Source organism: Ambystoma mexicanum, chromosome 8 (genome assembly GCF_040938575.1).
Source record: "Ambystoma mexicanum isolate Mex_15411 chromosome 8, UKY_AmexF1_1, whole genome shotgun sequence".
Taxonomy (NCBI): Eukaryota; Metazoa; Chordata; class Amphibia; order Caudata; family Ambystomatidae; genus Ambystoma; species Ambystoma mexicanum.
The window spans coordinates 98764051-98779873 of record NC_090929.1 but is presented as its reverse complement, the minus strand read 5'-3'; positions in this window follow the sequence as shown (position 1 = coordinate 98779873).

Below are 15823 nucleotides of genomic sequence, written 5' to 3'. Positions count from 1 at the left end.
AGGCGATGACGTCAAAAATGCAATGTCTGTTTTTGCTACGGATCGGGCATTAAATAGGATGCAGTTTACGTTGGAGGGTGAGGTCGGTCTCGACGCTGGAGTGGAAGGGGGTGGTGGCGGAGAGTGTGGAAGCTGGAGAGGGAGGGCGGTGGGGTGGGTGATGATCGATGGGAATAGCGGGCGGGCAGATGTATTGGCGGGCTTCAGCCGGGGTTGGGTGGCTGCGTGTGTTATGATGATCCGGTCTGTCCCGGGTAATTTGAAGGTGGGGTCTGGGCGGTTAGGAGTTTCAGTTGCAGTTGATGAGAAATCGAGGGAGAGGGGTTTCAGGAAGGGTGAAGCCATAGGGGAAAGAGGTGAGGGGGGAATGAGGTAGTGGATCGAGACAAGGGAGGGCAAGATTGGTGAGAGATTGAGGGGGACGAGGTACGTTTCCTCTTTAGTTTCTTTGTTGCGATTGGAGTGTGAGAGAGGGTAGGGGGTTCAGAGGGAGAGAGGGATGCGGCTTCGGTTCTTGCTAGGGCTAGGCGTGCAGTTTTTAGGGAGGGGAAAGGGTGCGGTCGGGACGGGAAGGTGGTGGGGGTTTGAGGGTAAGGCGGGGGGCGGGGTGTGCCGGGTGTGAGCGGGCACGGTTAACGTTGGTTGGTCTGTGGTGGGGTTCAGGGGAGGAGTGGTCTTGGGGTAGCTGGCTCGCCATCGTGCCCCTCTGGCTTGGTGTTTGGAGAAGGGGGTGGCAGGGAGTGCAAAAGAGGGTTGGGTGTTTTTGGGGTGGGGGAACAGGAGGCATGGCAGATCGGGAAGTGGGGGCGATCCACGGTGGTCATTTCCGACAAGCTCTGGTGGATAGGGTGCACTCATGTTTGGTACGATCTTTTAGGTGGATTTAGGAGGGCTTTCTAGTTGTAGTTCTAAGTTCAGTGGGTGCACGCTTTCAGGTACACTTCCAGGTTCAAAATGCACAGGGATGGTACTAGACTACTAGGGACGTTTCTAAGTTCAAAGGTACACAGAGGTGATATTAGGTCTACCTCTAGGATCGATTTTGTATAGAGGGGATATTAGATTGTTAGGCTCTGTTCTAGATTCTAGATTCTACATTGCACAAATGTGTGTGCACTGCGGTGTGTGCATATGGGCGCATCTGCGCATCTTGGGCATGCATGTTTGTGTGTATGGGCATCTGTATGTATTTCACAATGTAAAACATCACCTCTGCACAAATCCCTCCCCTCGAGTACAAAAAACAGTTTGTAAACAGGAAACTGCAGGCATTTCAAGTGGCGTAACGCACAATTCAGGGGCCCCCTGCGAGCATGCGGAGGCCCCCCAACTCGGTAAGAAATCACAGGTTGTGCCACACTCTGGGTGTCCTAGATTACCACGCTTGCACAATACATATGAACGTGCTGCTGCAGTGGTACGCCCCACACTGCACTAGGAGAAAGATATAAATGTGTGGTTTAATGCATGTTACAGGACATTTTCTGAGAAAAAATGGCTAAAAGGCCAGAGTGTTTGCAATTGTTTTGTAGGGTAACACCAATCTAAAATTCCAATACATGCATGCCACCAACAGTGCACAGGAACATTAATTAATATAATGCTTTGCTATTAAAAATGGCATACCACAATGAAAACATGTCCAACTGGCTGCACAATGTAGACCAGTCTAGAAATGTAATAACATATTACATTAAAGCATGCCAGGCCACATTTAGACATACCTAGACTGGTTGCACCAAAATGCAAGTCAAACCAATAACACTTATCATGGTTCTTTTATCACAGAACCCCAGAAAAATACACAATGATGCAGTAGGAAATGGCTAGCGTGGTAGCACCCAAATGCCAGTCTAGCCAGGTAATTACACTTAGAGAATTGCTTGATCAGAGATGCCCAGTTAAAAAAATATCAAGCCAAACTTAGAAATTACTAGACTGGCTGCACCAAAATGCCTTTCTAGCCACTAATACCACATAGCAATCCTACTTAGCCTGGACATGGACGACCATTACGATTTATCACACAATCCCCATCCCAGCCCACCCCTACAAATCCCTTCTCCCTGCCACCCCCTGCCACAAACCCAAAACCAGCTTCTCATCCAGAATTACCTCCACGTCCCTTTTTCTTGTCCCATTGCTTACGTATGAGGCTCCTTGCCTCAGGAGGATAGTGCGGGGGCAACGTTCTCACCTTGGAAGCAAGACAACACAGAGCAGGGTTGGGGGGTTAATTATTTTGCCAAATCTTTATGACTACACTAGTTCACAACACACTGGGTAAGGATTGTTGGTTTTGAATGCCAACAATACAGATCCTGTGAATTTCTATAGGGGAATTAATTGATTTACTTTGACAAATATACTACGGATCTACACAGGCAAACAGGGGATTTTTCAATGGGTAAATAACTAAAACAATTCTGAAAAATATGAGGCCTACACACTCCATGGGCCTCATTACGACTTCGGCGCTAGCCATGCCACTATTGGTGGCATGGCTGTTGCCGAAATCGGGTCTGGGTTCCCAGAATGGGGAATTACCGGGCCATTCTGAGTTCAGAGGGCCCGGTAATTCCTCCCTCCAGGAACCCGGGCCCAGACCTTCCCCATTCCCATCTGAGCCCCCATAGAGCTCAATGGGAAACGGAGAGGGTGCAAACAATGGGCCGATTACGAGCGGCCTGTTGTTTGCTCCCTCTTCCCCTCGCGGGACCCGGTAAGGACGCCTGGTTTGACCAGGGTCCCGCGAGGGGAGCTTGTAATGAGGCGGAACAGGTTTAACGGGTCCGCCTCCTTTTGTGGAGCCCGCTAACTTGTTCCACCTCAGTCGTAATGAGGGCCTATGTCTTTTATTTGAGGGTAGTTCTACTTACAGGAGAGGTCTGGACTGGGCATCATGGAGCATCAGGGCACACCGCTGGGACAGCCAAGGGGGTCAGTCAAGGGTCTCTTACCTCCAAGGGGCCCCAATCATCTTCTAGGTCTCCTGGCACCTGTCTCAACTGCCAGACTTAGGCCTCACTTCTGGAATGTTTCTCCAGGTTTCAGCAGCAGGCGCCTCTCGAAATTATTGCAACCAGTCCAGCTCTCATGCAAACTGGCTTAGTTATAGGGCAAATGACATCAAAATGTGTCATGATGCTTACAAAAATGATTAGCTAGCCTTCCCTACCCCCCACCTGGGTGCTGATAGGACAAGGGGACGGGGGAGTGCTTTGGCTTAGGAGTGGGCAGAGAGAACTTCATCATCCCACTTTAACAGATGGGCTTGATCAGGTTTTTGGACTTAAAATATCTCACCATGGCAAGTACTCTTAATTTCCAAAACTTTACATGTATGATTTCATTTTGACAACTATATTTTAAGGTGAATCAGATGAGACTAGTATGGTCCTTTCTGTAGAGAGATACCATTTGTTTTCACCTACTCAGGAGCTGTATCAGTGACAAATATGGCACTTTATGGGTGTCATATGAATCATAAGTGGCATGTTTTTATCAACTTTTTACCTCTCTGATAATCATGGTAAGGCCCAAATCACATTTTCATTAATAGCTTTAGCTGTGTTTATCCCACCAAAATCGTTTTAAGATGGTTAGAAGTGGTTAACTGTCAGCTATAATAAAATCCTAGGATGACTGTTGTGTGATGTACATTGTCCATTTGATGTGATGATATGTGTTTCTCCCATCTTAAAGAAATGTGCATTTTCACACCTCAATTGATAGACCCCCACCTTTTCTTAAGTTTCAGTTCTCCTCTGAAGGCACATGACAGCAGAGGGATCTGTATTTAGATGTCACCCCCGCCCCCATCAAGGTCTAATGGCAACTAATGGCCACTCTAATGCACTTTGTATGGGTCTTTTGACCTGGATGTCACCAGAGCTGCAGAACAGACCTAACCTTATCTGGTTTTCACTACATTTCCCATCTAAGAGTACATTATTTCTTGTATTTAGGCTTGTATTTTTAAGAAATGGATCTGATTGATGATGACAACCCGGGCCTGTCTTCAGGACAGCAGATGGGAGGTCCTGGAGCTTAGTTTCATGTTAGGAGAAATCATAGTACTGGTATACTGCAGCAAATAGCCTTGAAACTTGCACATAATTACAATTTTAAATGACATCTATAAGGCACACAATTCAACTATATGTGCATATTGTTTCTGAATGGTACATGTACATGAAAACACCATACCCAAGTTTAAATGTCTGGTGGGCACTTCTCTTGGAATCCTGTCAATTCAAGGGGAAAAATAAATTACATTCTTTTATTTATTTTACATGTATTTTACATGTAAAATGCTTCATTTCACTGCGGCTGCTTGAAACACAATTTTGACATTTCATTTATGATACTGTGCACTGCTGTTTCTGGAAATATCAGTGCAGCTCTCTGTGGATTTGTCAAAAATCATTTCCACGGGTCTTTCCTTCCCTTCATCAAATGCACTGCACACATTTTAATATCTTGAAGTTGAGGCCCACTTTCTTTCCTTTTAATTTGGATTCACTAGGCCTCATGTCTGACATCATTGCTGTGTTGGCCTTTTATTTTAGTGAGCACTCACAACTGACTCTGGCCTCTTTATTTATTTCATCTGGGGCTATTTTTCACCCCACAATTATCAATAAGTAACGAAGGGAGAAAAACAAGTAGTGGTGCAACTCCATTGAGCTGGCTGGACTTATTTTTGTTACCCTAAAAGAAATAATTTCTTTCTGAAGACAGAGTGACTCAATAAAAAAGATTTTTGGTTTTGTTTTTAGTCCAAGGCCCCACCCCTCTTCCTAGGACATGTGGTAGCGAGCCCCCCATACGGCAGGGTGCGCGGGGACCCCCGTTACACCAGTGGGCAGTTTTGTTTAGCCTAATTAGGTTCATATTTCTGATGAAGGGCAATGACAGCTAAAGGGTGGGGTCATGGTTTATATTTGCTCTAATGGACGAGGATAAGTTAATGATTAAACAAACTACTTATTGCATGATAGATGATTATCGAGGTGTAGATTAAACGCGATTAGAGGGTTGTTCACGAGGAGAGGAATTCACTGACGGGCCCATAGGTCAGCGCTCACCCTCTACAACTTGTAAGACAAGAAAGCTGCACCATGTGAGGAATGGGGGTGCAGGATTCACATACTCCAACATGACTCAATAATGAGGACTGGCAAAGGGAAGTCAGTTTAATAACATGTACATCAACAGAGAAACAAATGGAAAATCAGCAGCATTGCGATCACCAGTCTCGTTCCAACTTCCTCGAACTTCAGTTGAACAGCATAAAATTCGTCATCATTGACGTCTAACTCTACAAAACTTGTCATGCAATATAATTGGTAGGGAAGGTAACTTAAGTATAGGTGCTATATCTGTATGTGGTAACAGAGCATGCAGAATGGATAACTCTTATCGGGTGGGCGTCTACGTCCAACCCTCTACATCACTTGTGATAGATGTCACTATAACTACGACATCCCATTGGTTCTACGATCTATAGGACCCTATATAACTTGGCCCATTGTGATTGGGCGGGCTACACCCCTAGACATAAATCCCCATTTTAATTAGCAGCATGCAGAGTGGAAACCCAGGTACTTGGTTTCTCAAGTTTCACCCTGCCTCCCTTCCATCAATTAGTATCTTAGGGCTATGTGTCAATTAGTTGGCTGGGTATGGCATCGGAACTGTAGCCTCTTATCAGGAGAAGTTCTCCTCGGGTTCTGGATGACATCAGGCGATGGTACCTTTTCGCGCCTGGCTGGTCATGTGTCTATTCACCATGAATCTGCTTCATTTTCCAGCTTTTATTGTATTTAATTCTGCTTCGGCTCTGCCACCTGCCTGGGCCTCTCTTATCTTGACCTTCACGGGTGAGCTGGTATGCTCCAAAGTTTGATTCTTGCGAGTTGACGCTCTCCTCCCTTCTCTGGGTGACCTTGATTTCCCAGGCATGAGCCGCTCTCTGTTGAGTTTTGATTCTGCTCTTCCTCTCTGTTCTGACTGGGTTGTGAAACTGGGCCTGTTAGGCCTCGGGCAGCATGGGCCATTTCTGCTTTACAAAATGGAGTCGCACTTGTATAATGTACTTCTTGAGGTAGATATATATTTGGCGCATGCCACTTCCATTATTCTACTAAGCATAGCAAGCAGTATCGTTTTCTTAGCTTCTTGCGTTCCAAGCCTATTTACACACGTTTGACTGGTTGGTTATTTTCATCCTGTCCTGTAACACGTTTCTTTACATTTTAGCATCGTCTCTCTCCTGTGTCCATTACATCTATTTTCATAATTGCTCACACTGGAGTGTTATCTTTGATAGCCGTTTTGTTCATTTGCAAGTCTGTTCAGGCACTTATGTCATCTCAACTGGCCTTCCATTAAGGCTCTTGGGGTCTCTTCATGGACCGTATGTAGGTACTCCTTATTTCCTATCAGTGGCTGGTATGGCTGTCTGATAGGGTACCGTGCGGCCCCGGGTTGTATGGTTATGGGCGTTTCAACAGGTAGAGATCTTCTAATATACACTGGACAGAGCCCCAGTGCGGCTCTCTGTTGGTTCATTTGCTCTTCATACGTTATGTACCTTGGCGAGTACCTTCCTGATAGCTCGAAATGAGGGGCTGCGGAGCAGGTCATGTCTGGGACCTTCTCTACACTCCCCCCCTGTGGTGGGTTCATCGACCACTTCTGCTTCATTTTTCGTCTCTATTTCTTTTGATTCTTCAGTGTTTTGCTCATCGTCTTCAGGGTTTGTACATGATGGCGTGAACATGTGCGTCTTTGGAGTCCATATTTTTTTACGCCTTTCAAACTCTCTGCTGTCTTCACATGTTCGTCTTTGTTCCATGTCATTAGCTGTCCATTTGGGATGCAGTAGATCCATTTTCCTTCATACCTTCTTCATTTCTTAGGGTATGTGAACTTTGTTCCCTCTGGCGCAAATTTGCTGGCTTTCACAAAGTCTCTTATTTCTTCATCAGTCAGGTCTCTGGGATTCCACCCTGGCTCGACATCAACCATTATTTTCATCCCTATGGCTTTCCTCGCAGTTTTCTGGCACTGTGTAATGATTATCTTGATAACACAGAATCCTAGCAATACCATTGCTAGTAGAGCTCCCAGAAACTTGAATATATCTGCCATCCATTGTGGGACCCACGAGAATAGGTCTCCAAACCAGCTGTCATCATCCACTTTGTCACTTTCATCGATCATCTGGTTTTTCAGGCTTGTCAACATGCTTATGGCATCTGTTAGGGTTCCGTTTTCTTCATCGTGTGATGGTGTAAATGTGCAACATGATTCTCAGATTTTTGCACAAACACCTCCATCCATTGCAGTGATCATGTCAAGCACATATCTGTTCTGTAGGGGGTCATCAGTCTGATTGCTCTCAGCTCTTCTTTGAACACGTTGAATCCTTTTATCGTGGTATTGATGGTCTGCAATAACTCCCATCTGGTTATCTGCAACCATTTAGTATTCACTCCAACTTGGATGTGTGGCAGGAGCAATGTTGTGAACACTGTTGAGGTGAGGCTGAATAGCCTGTGTTCGTAAGGGATTGCATGAAATGCCTCTTCTGATTTGGCAGAAAAGTAATTTTCTCTTTTCATCCTGGATACTAGTTCCGCAGATCTCCTTCTCCTTAGATGAGCGTCTGCTTTTGGGAAACTGTCCAAATTTAGGTCATTCTTGGGGATCACTAATGCAGGAACATGGACGTTCACCAGTGTGTATATACCTCCCAAAATCTTTGGTAGTCTTATATATGCCTTGGATCCACACGCCCAGTAATGGTCCATAATCACTGCGGTTCCATGTACCATTCCTGGGGCATCAAAGACTCGTTCCAGTTCTGATTCTCGTCCATCTTCCTCGTACCATTTTTTCTGAAGCATAATTTTGGGTTCTCCAGTGGTACTATCTGCAGGGGTCCCCCTCTGTCTTCGACCCATGTGATTAATCTTGCAAGTTTTGGCCTTAATGGCTTGCATCTGTTTCGCACTTTGTTGATAGTAGGTTCGTATTGACCAACGACCATCCAGGCTCTGCAGATCACCACTCCTTTCTCCCATCTGTCTGGTGAGAGCACTGTCCCCCAAATCTGTATTTGGCCTCTGTTCCTCCAGCTTCGAGCCTCCTCTGGAGTTTTTCCTTGAACTTGTAGCTTCTGATTCACTTCCCATCTAATTCCAGACCCTTTTACTCCAGGATTCTCGTACCTGATTAACTGATTCTTAGTATGAGCTCTGTTTCTTGCCTTTATGTCTTGAACATAATCATCCTCATCGGGGTCTGTTGCTTCAGTTGCCCATTTCAGGGAGGCATCACTGCCCATGAACTGGCCTCTGGTCTTGCACATTGCTACGTGTGACATACAGTGTGCTGCCTGGATATCAATTTCTACAGCCACAAAGATCTTGGATTTTCCCATACTGTATGGCAGGAGTGCACAGACGAAGCATTATCCTTCTGACTGGCTTCGTCCTACTTCCTTCATGTGCTGGTACCATATGTTGTTTCCAAGATGGGCTGTGCTGTCCAGGTAATCGTTAAGTTCATTGGTATCTTCGTGAGGGCTTCTCTTGATCCTTAGCGTTCTTCTGTAGTTTGCTATAACTATGTCTCTAAATGCATCTGTGCTGCTTTTCCACTTTGGGTATCTCGGTGGAGTAGGCTGCCTCGACTGCATCTCTGTGGTAGGAGATGGTTTTGTGCTTCCTTTCCTTTTGTAGTCTGTCATAAACTTCCCCTAACCACCATTTGTTCGCCAACCTCCCAATGCGTGGCTGTGTTGTAGGCCTGCGGCTCGTTCCTTGCGTTGGAGCAGGTGTGCTTGCTGTTATAGTTTCTATAGTCCTGTTTTTCTGCTCCTCGTGCAGTTTCTTTGCTTGGACTATGAATGGGAACAAATAATCTATTAGAATTTGTGTCTTCTCTGTGAATTCTTTCATGGCCACTTCTGTTCTTTTGAGGGATTTTACTATTCCCTCCGTCTTCGGTATTTCACTTGGCTTTTCTCAGTCATTTCCGCTATTCTCTGGAATTGAATGTTCGGCAGGCAGTCTCTCCTTCTCTGCTGCCTTCGTTGGAGGCCTTGTAGCCATTGACACTTGCCCTTGTTTGTGTGCATTCTGTGTGTGGGTGCGTGCCGTGGTCAGTGCTACATTATCATTCATTCCGTGCTGACCCTGTCTCCAGCTTTTCTCTCCATTCATCACCTCAAGTGTGTATGTGTCACTGCTAATTACATTTAACTTTAGGTTGTTTGTTTTATCATCAGCTTTTCTCGGAACAGGGATTACTATATATGGGGCCTCATTACGACCCCGGCGCTAAACCATGGTGCTATAGCACCATGGTCCATGCCGGGGTCCGCCATGGTGAATGGCGGAATTACCGCCCCATTCCAAGGTTGGCGGGGCGGTAATTCCCCATTCACCATGGGCCCTTCCCCATTCCCATTTTTGCCCCATAGGGCTCAATGGGAATGGGGAAGGCCCTAAGTACGGTGCCGCAAATTGTGGCACCGTACTTAGCACCAAGGTCCCTTTGCAGCACCCTACTTTAACGGCTGGTAAAACCAGCCGTTAAGGTCCGGTCCTGCAAAGGGACCTCGTAATATGGCGCTAAGTGTTTAACGGCGCTGCAGCCTTTTACGGCGCCGTTAAACACTTAGCGCCTGGGTCGTAATGAGGCCCATGGACTGGGTGCTTTCGTGGGACCCCGACGTACATTATCTGATGGATGCACCGAAATTGGGACACTCCGTGCACCAATAAAGAAAACAGTTCTGATTGTTAATGACAGAAAAACAATAATAATCACTGTACATATGCACATTATCGTTCGGAATGACAGTTTGCAGAATTTTCTTCCAGGGATGTGGGGGTGCCCTTCTGCTGGGGGTAAAACTATGTTTCTGTTCTGGGCCCCCATTTCAACCGAATCCATAGTCAATTATTTATTCTTTTCTTGCTTCGATCTCACAGTTCAAAAGTTTATTATTACTAAAGTGTCGGGTGCTTTTCAAGTATCCGCCCTCATGTGAGTGACGACGGTAGTCTCTGGGTACTCAGTACAGTTGCTGTGCTAGACTATGGAAAACGGTTAGACTGGCAATTTTGGTATATCACATTCATTGTGCATATCGATAATAGGTGAGGTCCCAATACACTCCTCGAATTTGCATTGGTCCTGAGGTCATGCTGGAACTTGCTCAATGCAAAAGAATGAAAGATGGAACTGCTAAAAATCACACAAAAATAAAATATTGTAAAAATAAAAACAAAAAAATTAAAATAAAAGTGAACATATGAAAAAAATAGGTAAAAAATAGAAAAATGAAGAAAAAGGAAAATAAGATGGTGAAGTTGTTGTGTCCACTCCTTTTGCTCGGTCTCTCGACGACAAGTAAGAACGGTGTCTCTCTCCTCGATCTGCTCCACGGTGGAAGGATGACGAAAAGGATAATAAGAAAAATAGAAGAAAAAATAAAAATAAACTAGGAACACGATGTCGTAATCCTCGTTTCTGCTCTTCTTGATCTGTCCTCGGGGGAAAGTTTATTGGGATCTCCTCTTCACAAGGCTCTCCTCAGCAGTTGATGAACATAATTACTTCTCAGTTGTGCTATGATGGCTCTCAGGAGCTTGTTTAATTGTGCATTCTTTACTGGATCTCTGAGGAATGTAGGTACGTCAATATTGTTGGGTCTGCCCACTAGTTCTGGAAAGTTCTCAATGAGGAGGAAGAAGACATGGGATGCATATCTGCTATCTTCTGGTGACAACGACATTCGCTCTGATTTTCTGGTCTTCAGATCACAGGCCTTTCTTGTGACGTGAACAGTCTTTACACTTTCCTGCTGCGTGGATTGCGACCACGTAGTTCAGTTTGTACCACACTTGGTTTAGGAAGTCGTTGTTTCTTGGATCTCTGATAAAGGATAAGGTATCTGTGGTTCTCCCGACGAGTCCTGGGCATTCCTCTATGATGAGAAAGAAAAGCGTGTATGTCAGCTTATCAATGATCACTTGTGGTGGAAGCATCTGTACCCTTATCCCCGTACTCGGGCAGTACAATGAAGGCTTCCGTGATGACAGTCAGTAGTTGCCAGATTATTTTCTTGTTGGCCGGATCTTGAATAAAGTCTGTGATACTGGTAACTCTCCCTACAAGTGATGGATATGTCTCTAATACTAGCCGGAAACAGGAAAGCACATCCTCTGTGATGTTTCTACGGGGATACCATAGGTTCTGTGAACAAAGTCTCAAGACTGATTGCTTCTGGATACTGTGTTACACTCTCAGGCAATGTCTTATTTTCAGCTTATCAGAGTCTTACGGCTTTTTTCAATGTTCGTGTGGCTTTAAACGTTCATATGAGTAGCGTTACTGCAGCTTTGGATGTGCGATTCTCTTCTTTACCCTGCACCTTTGGCTGCACAGAGTGTCCATTTTATTGTCTTTTATCCCTTTCGGTGCTTAAAGGAAATGTTCAGTGTAAGGCCAAGGTTTTCACAAAGAGCTCTCGTCTTGTCTTTTCTGCTCATGCGTCCTTCTTCCTCGCCATGGATCTTGTCTGCACGTGCTGAGGTTCTTCCCCGTTGTCTGTGGTTTCTTCGCAGTTGGATGCAGCAGGAGGGCTCTCTCCTATATAGGGTTTAATGTCATTCAGGAAGATCCATGCCTTTCTGCCCTGGAGCTTGACGGCGGAGGGGATGCAGTCCTCAACGATGAAAGGGCCATTCAATCTTGGCTCGTCCCACGTCTTCCCGGTAAAGTTCTTTACAAGCACGTTGTCACCAGGGAAGGCGAGGGGCGCATGTACACCTTGCTCTGTGTCTGCTTCAGCACTTCCTGCTGTGTTTCGTGCTGTGCCGTCCCCTTTTTACCATCGCTGCAGCTGGCCTGTAATAACAGAGGCACTGGATGTCATGCAGCTCAAATACTCCTGCATCTCTGTTCCCAGAACCTCCCTAGTTTGCTGGGCATCACATCTAGCTCTATCTCAGGGGGTAAAAGGGGTCCTCATCCTTCTGCCAGTGGCTATTTTGTGCGGCGTGAGATGATCGTCGGAGCCGGGTTGATTCCGAAGCGCATACAATGCCAGTGGTAGACAGTGCAACCATCACTTTTTTAATGTGAGCTTCAATTTGGCTATCCTTTCCTTCAACAGGCAGTTGAGTCACTCACATATGCCATTTCGCTCAGGATGATACGCCGACGAGAAATTGTGCTTAATATCAAGCAACAAGCTAATCTGTTCGAACACTGAATTTACAAAGTGAGCCCCATTGTCTGATCTCATTACCTCGCACACCCCCCATCTAATGAACACTTCCCTCACCAGGAACTTGGCAGCACAGGTAGCGTCGGGGTGTGTGCAGGGACCTGCTTCTATCCATCTAGAGAATGGACACACCACCACAATTAAATACCTGTACCCATTGCATACTTGAATCATATCGACGTAATCGATATGTAAGTGCTGGAACGGCGCATTTGGTCTGGGAATTATTCCTCTCACTACTTTTAATATGTGCCCAGAGGTGAATTGCTGGCAGATTATGCAGTTCACCATGAAAAATGCAACATGCTCTGCTAAATTCGGTGTGAACCAGTCTTCTGCGAGCGTTGCAGCCAGGTTTTCTTTCGTCATATGGATGGGGTAGTGTAGTTGTTCTAATGCTACTTTTAGAAGGGCAACAGGCATTACTGGTTTACCAGTGCTGTCTTGCTTCCACAACCCGTCAGAGAGGTTTAAAGAACACCCTCGATGCTTCCACATATTTTTCTCCTCCTGAGGTGCCTCCCCTTGGAGCTCCATTAACTGAGTCTGCCCCATATTGCTATAGGCTTCTGGTGTGGCTCGTGCTACCATCATCCGCTCATGGGATTGTTTCAGATTTGGATGCCATGCGCTTGGCTTCCGTGTCCGCTTCATGGTTTCCACGTGACACGAAATCTGTCCCCTTGGTATGAGCAGCGCATTTCACGACCGCTATGCCCACTGGGAGCTACAGTGTTTTTATCAGCCAGTTCAATAAGGCTGTTACGCTCACCTGGTATCCACAGGGACACCACCCAGCTGGGTTACTCGCTGGTATGCTTCTCAGCTTTGCCCTGATGTGGTCTGCGGGGAAGGTTCTGCCTGAAAATACAGAAGGGCTGTGTTCAAGACTGACCGACTGGGGTAAGTATCCTCCCTCCACCCCGTATGCTTTCAGTCCCTCTAGCGCCCTCTCCTCACCTTGTGGTAGAATTAGGCATGCTCTCCGTCCTGCCTTCTTTGCAGGGGCGCGTTGTCTTTCATGGGGGCGAGTGCGGTCCAGTTACTTCACTGACGCTGGCCCGTTTGATATTGTTCAGGTAGGTCTTATTGCTGTTCTTTAGTTTTGTTGCTATCCTGCATGCCTTTCTTTGTTTAAAATGTCTCTTTTTACTCCCTTAGGTTTGTGGAGCTTCAGCGCGGCGAACTGGCTTGGTTGAGCCCCGCTATTAAATGATGGCACATTAAGAGCGCTATGGTGCGGTAAGTAAGCGCTATGCGCAGCGCTGCAAATCTTGCCTTTGCTAACTTGTGTTTTCCTTCCTTGTAGGTCGCAGTGTTCTTCGGCGCAAGTGGAATGTCCGGAGTGGTGCCAGCCGAGAGGCGACCAGCCAGGTGAGCCTTTTGAGCAGTTCGTAATTTGTAAATGTCTCTACAGCTTTCTTTAATGTTGAATCTATCTTCCTCTTTCAGGTCGTTCTGTCCGGGATGCGTGCAGATTCGAGGAAGCTATTCTCAGTAGCAGCGAGTGTTTAAAGATGAAGACTGTAGGTAAGATGCTGCTGCTAATGACGTTTGTTTTGTCTCCTTGCAGGTTCTGCTTCTCCGAGGTTCGAGGGAGTAGCTGGACACCATGAGCATCACGTTGCAAGATGCAAAGTAACATGAAGCATGTTCTGCAGTCAGGGTCTGGTTTATATAGCCCAGGTAAAGTAGTACCAGGGAAAGTAGTTCCAGGCCTGCCACACCCAAAACACTAAACCGCATAGCTTGGTTCTTAGGAATCAAGCTATGTGGATGCCTCCATGTTGGCTGACAATACAATAAAGTAGTTCCCAAGCACATTGTTGTTCATGGTGTATGAGCCTGGCGCCATAGGCGCCAGGACTGGCCCCATGAGGGCTTTTGAAGAGGATGCCAGGCTCTAGTGGCCCGAGTCCTGACTCCACCTGGCCAATGGGTTTGCCAGAGGGGGTTTTGGGCGAGGGTCGTGACAAAGGCGACATGTTGCACTGGTGTGCCGTCTGCTCGGAGGTAGCCCCTCCTTTTCCAGCGCGCTAGTCCTGCGTGTACTGTGGACGTCACATAGGCGGAGTCACTGTACACTGTTACTTCCTGGTCTGCATGATTCTCAATGGTGAATATCAACACCAATAGTTCTACAGCCTGTGCCGAATAGTGAGATGGTATTCGTGCACTAACAAGTACTCGAAACTCCCCATTCGCTAGGTGTTTTACCACGGCCATGCCTGTATACCTTTGTCCGTCTTCTTGGTCGATTTTCGAAGACACATCAATGAAGACGATCTCTCCACTCGCCAGGACATTTTCCTTTACCCTGGGGATCTCATCATAGAATTCCTCATAGTTTGCACAGTCGTGTATAGGTTCGCCCTCTGTTACTGGCTCAGCTATGAACGTAGCAGGCTTTACAGTTTTACATCACACTATTTTGATCGATGGATTAGAGATAATCACCTCATAGGCGGATGCTCTCTGAGATGTCAGTGTGCCCTTTGGCTTTTCTAGTATAACGAACAGTGAATGCTCAACATACAATGTCATGGAGCACCCCATCACAATGGATGACGCCTTTTCTATAGCGAATGCAGCAGCAGCTAGGTTTTGTTCTCATGGGAAGTGGCCCTTCATGACCGGGTCCAGACTCTCGCTGTAATATGCTAGGGGCTTGTACCCCAGCGAGGTTCGCTGCGCGAGCACTGCTGTCATAAAATTACCATCGGAGTGTGAGAACAGGTAGAATTCCTCTGCATAATTAGGAATCCCGAGAACTGGGGCCTTACAAATTGCCCCCTTGAGTTCTGCAAACCCTTTCTCCATTGCCTCATTCCATTCAATTTCTCCTTTTGTTGCCTGGGCTTTCTTCAAAGCCTGAAGCAAGGGCTTGGTATATGAGCTGTAGTCAAAGACCCATGTTCTGACATAATTGCATAGGCCTAAGAAGCTTTGCATTTGTTTTAACGTGCGCAGCTTGGCCGTGTTCATGATAGCTTCAGCCCTTTCTGGGGTTACCTTTTTCCCCTCATGTGAGATCAGTTGCCCTATGTACAACACTTCTTGTTGACAGTACTGCAACTTCTCCTTATCAACTTTGTATCCCTTTTCAGCCAGTATAGTCAATAGCTGGACTGAGTCGCACCTGCATTGCTCTTCAGTGGTGCTGCAGATCAGAATGTCATCTACATATTGCAAAACAACACTGTCCACCGCAATATTGCTTAGGTCCATTTGCAGGACTCTGTTGAAAATAGATGGGGACTCGCAGTACCCCTGTGACAGCCTTGTGCTTTTCAGGCGTATTTTTCTGAAAGTGGATGACGTCAGGTCTTGTGAGTCACGGTGCAATGGAATCGAGAAAAATGCATTTTTCAAATCGCTCACCGTGAAATATTTTGCCTCAGTGGGTATATTGCATAGAATTGTAGAGGGGTTCGGGACTAGAGGGAACTCAGCTTCAATAATATCGTTTAATGCTCTTAAATCTTGGATTAAATGCCAAGATCATCCCTT